At 45.7% G+C, this 9,379-nt stretch overlaps 1 pseudogene; it reads left to right on the top strand.

Moving 5' to 3' along the window:
- Positions 1–8,457: 8,457 nt before the first annotated feature.
- On the top strand, positions 8,458–9,155 carry LOC138452566 (securin pseudogene; annotated as a pseudogene).
- Positions 9,156–9,379: the final 224 nt, after the last annotated feature.

The raw sequence follows: 9,379 nt of genomic DNA, 5'->3' as shown, positions 1-9,379 counted from the left end.
TCAATGCTATCAATGTTACAGGAGTTTACTCTTTCACATCCTATATCTCTCCTCCCTCTTTTGTGTCCTTCTGGTCCTATCATTGGTGTGTTTGTTCTCTCTTCCTGCCTACGTCCTGGGAGGTCCCTTAGTCTGCCGACATATGAAGTGTGCACGGGGGTTGGTGTCAGTGGGCGTGGTGTTTGTGCGGTGTGGGCGTGGCATCTTCCCTGCTATTTTTTTCTCCTGCGTTTGGTTCTCCCCGTCTCTCACATGCCTATGGTGACTCGCAATTTGTGCGTGTTATGTATAGTTTGTCCAAACTCTCCCTTCTTCCATCCCGTCCATTTGTGCTGGAACCCTCCTCTTCTTCGCTGCAGAACCCAACAGCAAATGTCAACCCCCACTCTGTGCGTTTTCCTCCTACTGTTACTGTCTTCAGATCTATGAAATCTACACCTGTGTACTCACCTCCTCTACCCCCAGCTACCTGTGTTGATGTTGATGCCCCTTCCGTATCCTGGCGTGTGTATTTCCTTGCCTCATTTTCCAACCTCCTATCTCCTCTCTTCTCTTCCTTATTTTCCACAACTTCACCACCTATTTCCTGTCTTTTCCTTTTTAGTTCTTCCAACACTTCTGCACTTACCTTTGCTAATAACTTTTCCTCATCCTCCTTTCTCCCCTTTTTCCCACCCTTCCCTCCTTAATATGCTTTCTATTACCTTCCCTTCTTCATACTTCCGTGCACTTTCAGCTATAATTCTCTTTTTTCACATTCCCATTTCTCTATCGTTCTCTTCCCTCTCCTCCTCCTTCCTTCTCATCTCTCTTTGTTCTGCGCGTGCCATTCTTTCTGCTATTGCCCTAATGCGTTCTCCTTCCTTTTTCCGTTCTTCCGCCTTCATCTTCATTCTCGCCATCTCTTGCTTTTGTGCTTTCTTTTCATCCTGCCTACTCTGTGTTTCTTCCTCAAACTGCCTAAGCAAGGCACTTTGCACGTTCCTCAATTTCGCCAACATTTCCTCCAGCATCTCTTCCTCCTCCTGTGACAGCCGCCCTTCTCTTTCTCTACTTACCTCGAGTCCTGCCTGGGTGTTTTCCTTCTCTTCCTTATTTACCTGGTTCACTACGACCTCCTCTTCCCTTGTTAATGTTCCTCAGAGCTTCAAAAGCACCTGCGCTGCTATCCACTCCTCTGGCCCTATGTCTGCAAACTTCCCCAATGTCCTCCTGTCGTCCCTGTCATCTGGGGGTGCTTATGGCGGGGGCTATATGCAGGGTTGGGGTATCCTTCAGCGGCCATTAGCTGCTGTCGGGCTGCTTCTCTAAGTTCTGTTATTGGGTACAGCCCCCTTTCCTCCTTCTTTTTCTCCCTGTGTGGTGTCAATGTCATACAGATGTGCTGTTTTGGAGTGGTTAACGCGCTTCCCATGTGCCTCCACCCCAATCCTGCCCCCGATCCATAGTACGTGGCCATGTTACAGTTTTAGTTTTCCCAACACCAACCTTTTACCTGGCCCCGTAAAATGGGGACTTCGACTGTCCGCTGAAAAGGAAAACAATCTTTTATATGGCATAGTTGTTATTTGTAACTACGGCCTCCTTCGACCATGGCACACAAAGCCCCCTGCGGCAATGTGTCCTGTGTGGCATGCCTCTGGGCTGCCCCACCTTCCTCTTCCTCCTCTACTTCAACTTAACTCTTCCTCCTCCCCTTCCCTGTTCTTTCCTCAAACCACACCCTCCACTTTTACAATTTCTTGTCGAGCGCTGCCGGCGTTCTCCATGCGCGGCTGCCTCTCCCCCTTTGGCCCTTCCCCGTCTGAGCGCGGCCAGCGTTCTCTGATCACGGCCGCCTCTCCCACTTTGGCCCTTCCCCGTCTGAGCGCGGCCGGTGTTGTGCGCGCACAGCCGCCTCTCACCCTTTGGCCCTACCCGTTCAGACCCTCTATCCCCGGCCACCCCTGGATGAACGCGAGATTGGACGCGGGGTATATCGCGGTGTCCTATACAAACCCCATGGGTGACATCACCAACTTCTACAGTACACTGTTAATACGTACAAATTTCAAACTTTACAAATGCGCGCTTGTTCTCACACTCTTATCCCCTATTCACCCCACAGCTGTCTTCTCGCCTCATCTGGAGCAAGGTGATCAACAATCAATTTACTCAATATAATCGGTCTGCGCACACTGCGTCGCCTCGCGTGTGATATGCCCCCTCTCCAGAGGAGCTTAATCAGCCAATTATCTTCCACACTCGGTAAACAACCTAGCTACCCCCTGCGGGAAAACGTCATCTACTTAACAAGCTTCAACACTCACTTAACAGGGAACCTCATCTACTCATTGATCTATAACGTCAATTCATAGGAAAGCCACACCCCCCTCTTACACAGGTGTCCGCGATCTCGAACCAATCCGCGCCCTCTAACAATCACACATGGGTGCCCGAGGCCCCACCCAATCCACTTCGTGACGCTGTAGGGGATGGTCCTTGTGCCTGTTCCGTTACACCTCACACCTCTATTGCCGCAGAACAGTCAAAATCAATTTCCACACACTGTGACAACCGCCCTCCTCCCTCTTTACAACTCCTCCCCCCTCCCGCACAACATTACGTTGCTGGCTGGGTGTGCTTTACTCACCAAGTCCTCGTGAGTCGGGGCCGCTCGACTGCGGGCACCCCTCCAAAGCAGCTCATCACCGCCCCTCGTCTAGACCATGTCTGGACACTTGCCAACCGCGGGCAGGATACTTCTCAAGTCGGCTCCCGAGGACCAATGTCTGGATTGCGCTGTCCGGTCTTCTCGCAGTTCCGCGATGGTCCTCTAGTCCTCAAGGGGGGCAGCGGCAGAGGGGGCCACGCTGCTAGGTTGCCTCGCTGCAGGAGGCCTGGTAGTTGTGCTCATAGGGTAGGTTAGATAGACCTCAAACAGATCTCAGCAGTGCCTCCAACTTGTCGGGGTGATCTCCCGGGGGCCGGCAGAGCTGTCCGCGGACCTCCGGACTGGGGAGGCCCCAACTCCTCCCGCGTCCCCAAAAGGAGTATGAGGCAGACACAAGAGCAAAGTCATTGCTGCTGTTTATCATAGTAACGGCAGGGATCGTTCTCCGCACGTATGCATACTGGGAGACGCTCTCGTCCTTAGCGAGGCTCGCAGGCCCTTTTTACCGTGGGATGACGCGCTACTCGCGTCACCTGGGAAAGTTGTCACAAAACATATCCCCACTGCGGGTTGGCCATATAGGCACCTAAATGGAGAAATGTTAGTGGATAAGGACAGGTCAGGTGGTACGCTTGGGTTGTCCCTAACACTTGCCACAGTAAATTACATGGGGACCCTTGGTGATTGGCTAACTAAAAGGGCGTCAGTGAGGAGCCCCTCATACTCTGATTGGTTCCCTTGTGAGCCCCCAAGCCTGGGACCATCGCCGTTCCCAGCTCGCGAGGTACCTGGTGTTGGCAACATTGTGCAACTATGTGTTAGTGGCGGACAATGGACAGGTCTTTGTTGGTGGCTGATGATCACACCTTTCCCATCGGTGTAGGTGTCCACCTTGTCGCTTCGTTGTTGCAACCTGTGTCTCAGACATGGGACCCCGGCGACTTTCTGTCTTGTGAGCTTGGCACCTTGTTAGTTCGGCTTGGTCACATGTGGAGAGACCGTAGCTGGAGCAGAATTATGAGCATTTGATTTGTTTTACGGCCCAGGGGGGCGCTTGGCGGCAGCAGGTGTAACCTTGGCACTGAGAGCTCGGCATGTGGGTTGCAACATTGCGGCCTTGGCTGTGAGCTCTCGCTGGGATTCGTTCTGCATGGTCAGTGGATTGCTTTTCATATCGACAGGATTTTTCGTCTTAGAGGCTCCGGCCCGGAGACTCTTGCTTGCAGCCTACTCAGGCCTAATTTTCTGGGAGGCGATGTATAATTACTAACATGGGTGCTGCAGGGTGACAAAGTGTCACAAGTAGTAGAAGATATGTGTGTATATATATATATATATATATATATATATATAATGGCATCTCTATGAGGGTAGGGTAGCATGAAGCATCTGCAAGCGTATACACAAGCTCTTCAGGCATCTTGCGTTTCTGCAGTGCTGTAGGAGGCCTATGTGAAAAATAACAATGATGCATGTCCGAGGGTGTGTCGGTCCGCTACGTCATAGCACTGATTATGTTCTTCGTGTGGGTTGGTGTGTGAGTGACCAGTGTGCATGGTGGCACGTGTGTTCTTGTCTGTTGGCTATGTCATCATGGCATCTCTAACGATGTTGATGCTTGTGGCTGTTGTTTTAGTCGATCTGGTCCATGTCGCAGGCGTCGGCTTGGCCAGGGCATGGTAGTGGGCATGCTCCTCGTGCATGTGGGCCACGAACACATGGTACCTTGTCGTCTGGTAAGGAGGTGAACGGGTCAAACTCCTCTCGCGGGTGATGCTTGGGCCGCGATCCTCTAGCCCAGGGTCTGGATGAGAATGGTGGGAGGGTGTTTTCCCATTTTCCCACTTCAATCCCAAAAAAGTGATTGAGAGATCTTATTTGAAAGCACAAGCCTTGGAGACACAAACTGTTAACGAAGCAAACATCTAACACAGCTTGTGAAAAAGAAGAAAATGTCATCAGACATTGGAAGTCATTCACACACCATATGACAGATTGTCATCAAATATTGGAAAGTGTTAAAGCCAGACAAAGACCAAGGGATTACTTTGAACGAGGGTCCAGATATCACCTTTCACAAAAGCATTTCCATCAAAGATACACTGGTACAAATCTATATGAAACCCAACAATATGGGGGCAAGTTGCAATTGGCTGTCAAAGAGTGGAGATGGTTTTTCAAATGTACAAGATGTAAAATCTGCAAATATGCCCAGGATTGATATGTTCTCCCATCCTATTCTAGGAGATTCTTTGTACATCAAAGGGAAAATCTCTTGTGAGTCAGAATTTGTAGTGTATGTTTTAACATGACCTTGCTCGAAGTGGTATGTCGGAAGCACGAAATGCAAATTGAAAATCCAAATTTTACAACATGTTAGAGCCATCAAAAATAAGGACAGTGCTTACCCCATGGCAAATATTTTTTCAGAATTCCATGGGGGAGATCCCAAGGGATAAAAAGGTTTTGGTATCTATAAGGTGGATGTTGGACCAAGAGGAGGAGATACTGAACGCCGTCGCAGACAAGAAGAAACAAAATTCATCATAGACTTCGAAAGCAAGAATCCTGGTGGCCACAATGTGGATGAAGAACTATACACCTTTCTAGGGGTGGAATAAGTATTGAAAAGTAAACCCTGGAAATATGGGATGAGAGTCTCTCCACCCTGCATGAGCATGATAAGCAGGGGAACATGAATATCCATGTACAGTATTCCCCAATGAGACCTCATCTCTGTTCGTTGAGTTTTCAGATCTTCTTTCATGACAACGTTGTTAGTCTCTTCAAGTTGTATCATCTTATCAAACTTCAGATTCAATATTCATGGGTTTTTTTCGATTTTTTCCTTGTTTTGTTGTCTTCTTCCTAGCCCCCGCTGGGGAAAGGATTAGCAAATACTTCTTATAAATTATATTTTTCACATCACTGGAATTCCACACAGCTTCAACATGCCATTATATCTGGGAAGTGGTCAGTATTGTGGCGTCAAGGGAGTGTTAGCAATTATATCAGTATTGACCTCTAGATTAGAGCCTCATATAAATATACAGCTCCATTGTCCAATGTGCATCTGTCTTTTATGCATTTTGCAATGTACTTGGTTTTAATGAGCTACACGCTGCAGCTGCTGACCCCCTTGAAGGTTTAGCACGAATGGGGAACATTTGGAACCTACTTCATTTTATAAGCACTATGCTTTGGGAAGGGATCTACCCCATATAGGAGCCTTATGCAATTCTATAGCATCATTGCAATACACATCTTTACATACATTTGCACTTTACAGGGTCTTGTGTCATAGACCGTAGTTGTTTTCCTTATAACGAAATCGCAATAGGGATAGCCTGCGACTTGAAAAAATGTGTCATATTGATATACATTTTGCATTGTGAGCTCTATCCCAATAGGCATATGCATTAAATACCTAGGAACCACTCCACCTTAGTAGACAGGTTGGTTAAACCACATCCTTTTACATCATTTAGTATCCAGCGTATAACTGTATTTTTCATTAATTCTGCAGATAACCTTAAGGGATTACTAACCTGCCCGAGTGTCATGAATCATATCTGTACACTGAATGTAAGTGTTTAAACATACAAGGCTTATTGATATTAACTAGGATGTATCTGGAATAGATAATGCAAAGGCATATCTGGAACAGGCAATGTAATTATTGATTACCCCAGGTCAATAAGAATGTTATAGTTAGAACATGTACCATGCACTTTAAATAACCATGCTGCTAATTTAATTACGGTCTATAAGGGATCAATATGTTTGATTGCCATGCTACATTGCTACATTGGCTGATGATTGCATGTTTACATAATGTCTAACCTAACTGTCTATGTTGCAGGCGCTATGCACTTTACTCGGCTGATTACTCCATTGTTGAGGTCGATTAATTAATATTTTGGCCTATCATGGAATACCAAGATAATTTTTAGCTTATATGTCAATGTTGATGCACTATGCACTTGCTCTAGTGATTGTCTCTTTGTTTAAGCCCCCCCCCTTTTTTACATGTACAAATGATATCCAGTCCATCTTCTCATGCACATGGACAATGCATGATGCTCCTTACTTGTGGGATTGTGGATCATCTTCATTAATTGAATGTCAGAAGTAATAGTTCGGTCCACATATGCATGTACAATGCATTGCGCACCTTGCCGGCTGAACCAGTTGATTGACAAGTGGCGCATAGATAATGCATTACGCATTTTATTTGATGAATGGGTTGAATGACAAGTGGCGCAAGCATTAAGCATTACATATTCCGCTTATTGTTTCAAAATGTTTTCAAATATTTTAAAATGCCTGCCCATAGATGACAGCATAAAGGAGATGGCCTCTAATTCCAGGAAAGGAACTATGGGCAAACATTGGAAACATGGATTTAAAGCGCCATTACTGTTTAGCAATTGCCAAGATGCATAATACAATGTTAACGTATTTAAACGTAAATTCTAGCCAGAGCATTACATGAGTTCAGCAGATACGGGGCTAGCCCAAGCCAAAATGGCTAGACCGCTTTAGGCTGCAGTGGAAGTCACCTTGTTTGTTTTCACACATGGGTGTTTTTGAAATGACGTTTTGGGAAAGGTGGAGTTACTGTGAGCAAGCCACACGTTGTTGGCACAAATGTATCTGGGAAATGAAATTTTAAAACTCGGATACATGTTTTGCAGTAAAGTTTGTTCGATGGATCAAACTTTGGCAGCAATCTTGGCTCCCTTCAACATTGGGCTTCTGCATCACGGGAGTGCCCCTCGCTGAAACGGAGGTTTTCCAACCGTTTTACTTTTGGAGATATATATATATAAATATATATGTATTCAGTGAATTTTTTTGTTGTTAAGGTACAGCTGAGGTAAATTCACTAAATTCAGTGAAAAACATTTGTTGAAGCGATGAAACAATCTGATGCAACACATCCCTGCATATTCGGTGTACAAACGTAGGTTGATATGAACACAAAGGGGGGTCTGGGGTTGATATGATGTTCAGGTGACGATTTAATGTCACTAAACCCATGAAATTCAGCAGGTACTTTACGCTTCACCACCTTGACTATGATGACCCCATTGTGCTGCCCCTAAGCACACTGATGACATCACTGATGATATCATGATATCACTGATGATATCACATATGACACCCCCTTTTCGATTCGTCCAGGCTAGTGAAGGTATTGCTGTAAGAGGCAGAGGAGCGGTGACTGGGGTATTATTAGCCTTAGAGCCGATTCCATGATTATCAGATGCCGGCAGCCTGATTTTGTATTCACGATAGACTGCGCTGTTTTTCTACCCTCGCAGGAGCAAGTGGAAAATACCCTGTTTGATAGGAGCCTACTTGAAGAAGGGTGTTTTGATTACAGCATTTTGGTATAGAGTCATTTGGAAACTGAAAGGAGTGTACTTTCTACATAATCCGACCACACACGGGAAGGAGACTGTGTGACTGCTTTAAAGATTTGTATCGGAAAGGAGGGGTAGCACGGCCTTTGAAGTGACTCAGCGTGTACCTATTTGTGATTTGGACAGTAGAGGTTTTGAAATGGCAAATGAACAAAAAGAACAAGGCATATACAACCTGCCCAATAAAAAAAGCCTCCACAATCAAAGAGGGGTGCTCTAAAGAGAATTGGGTATTAGTTGAGAATCAGAGTAACAAGGATAGGCATAAAGATGTACATAATAAACCTGATACTACAAGGAAAATCACAACCTGTTTCCATATGGGCAACAAAAACAGCAAAACGCAGAAGGTGGGATAAATAGCGTAGCGGCTGGCGTGTTTGTTATCTTTCTTTTCGTGACGCATTTGTTGTTTCTTGTTGCCAACAAAGCTTCAGTATGGCTACTCTCATCTTCGTTGACCAAGAGAATGGTGTTGCCAGCACACATGGTGCATCAAAGGATCGCATGAGGCTGCCATCTTCCACAAAAGTGTTTTCTGAGCAGTGTCGGACCCAAGGCCTTCACCCTGGTAAAGTCAACGCTGTTCCATCTGCAAGGAAGGCCCTTTGTAATGCAAATGTGAATCTCTGCAAAGTTGCACTTTCAAAACCTAAGCAAACAAAGAAACCAAAAGTGGTGACCGCATCTGTGAAGATCCAAAAAGCACCGTCTGACGAATACCCAGAAATTGAAAAATTCATTCCATACAACCCACTTGATTTTGAGAGTTTTGATGTCCCTGAAGAACACTGACTCAGTCACTTGTGCCTGGCTGGTGTACCCCTTCAGACACTGGAATCGGACCGATTTGACAGACACATAAACCTTCTACCCTCACCCCTAAAACCATATTCCTTCACATGGGAATCAGAGCTCCTGCAGTCGCCTTTCCTGCTTTCACTGACCAAAGAGCCAATTGATTTGCCACCATTTTGAGAAGTCTGAATGGATTCCAAATTTCACTAAATGTTTGCACTTCGTCACTTTTCTTTTAATGGTTGTAATGTAATAAACAAATTTTCACTTGAAAAAAAAAAATAAATAAATAAAATGCAGAAGGTGGAGGACAATTTGGTCGGCATGGAAGGCCAAGATTCTTCAGGGTTTACTGAAATGGACAATACCTCATCTTCAAACCTATGCTATTCCTTATGTTATTCACTACAAACTGACATTGCCACACAAGTGGTACGCCCTCCACATAGTGATCTGGTAACTCCACTAACCCAGATAGAGTCAATGACTGAAGAGTTGG

Source organism: Ambystoma mexicanum, chromosome 4p (genome assembly GCF_040938575.1).
Source record: "Ambystoma mexicanum isolate Mex_15411 chromosome 4p, UKY_AmexF1_1, whole genome shotgun sequence".
NCBI classification, from domain to species: domain Eukaryota; kingdom Metazoa; phylum Chordata; class Amphibia; order Caudata; family Ambystomatidae; genus Ambystoma; species Ambystoma mexicanum.
The sequence above is the reverse complement of the archived record's forward strand: the minus strand, read 5'-3'. Positions and strand labels throughout refer to the sequence as shown.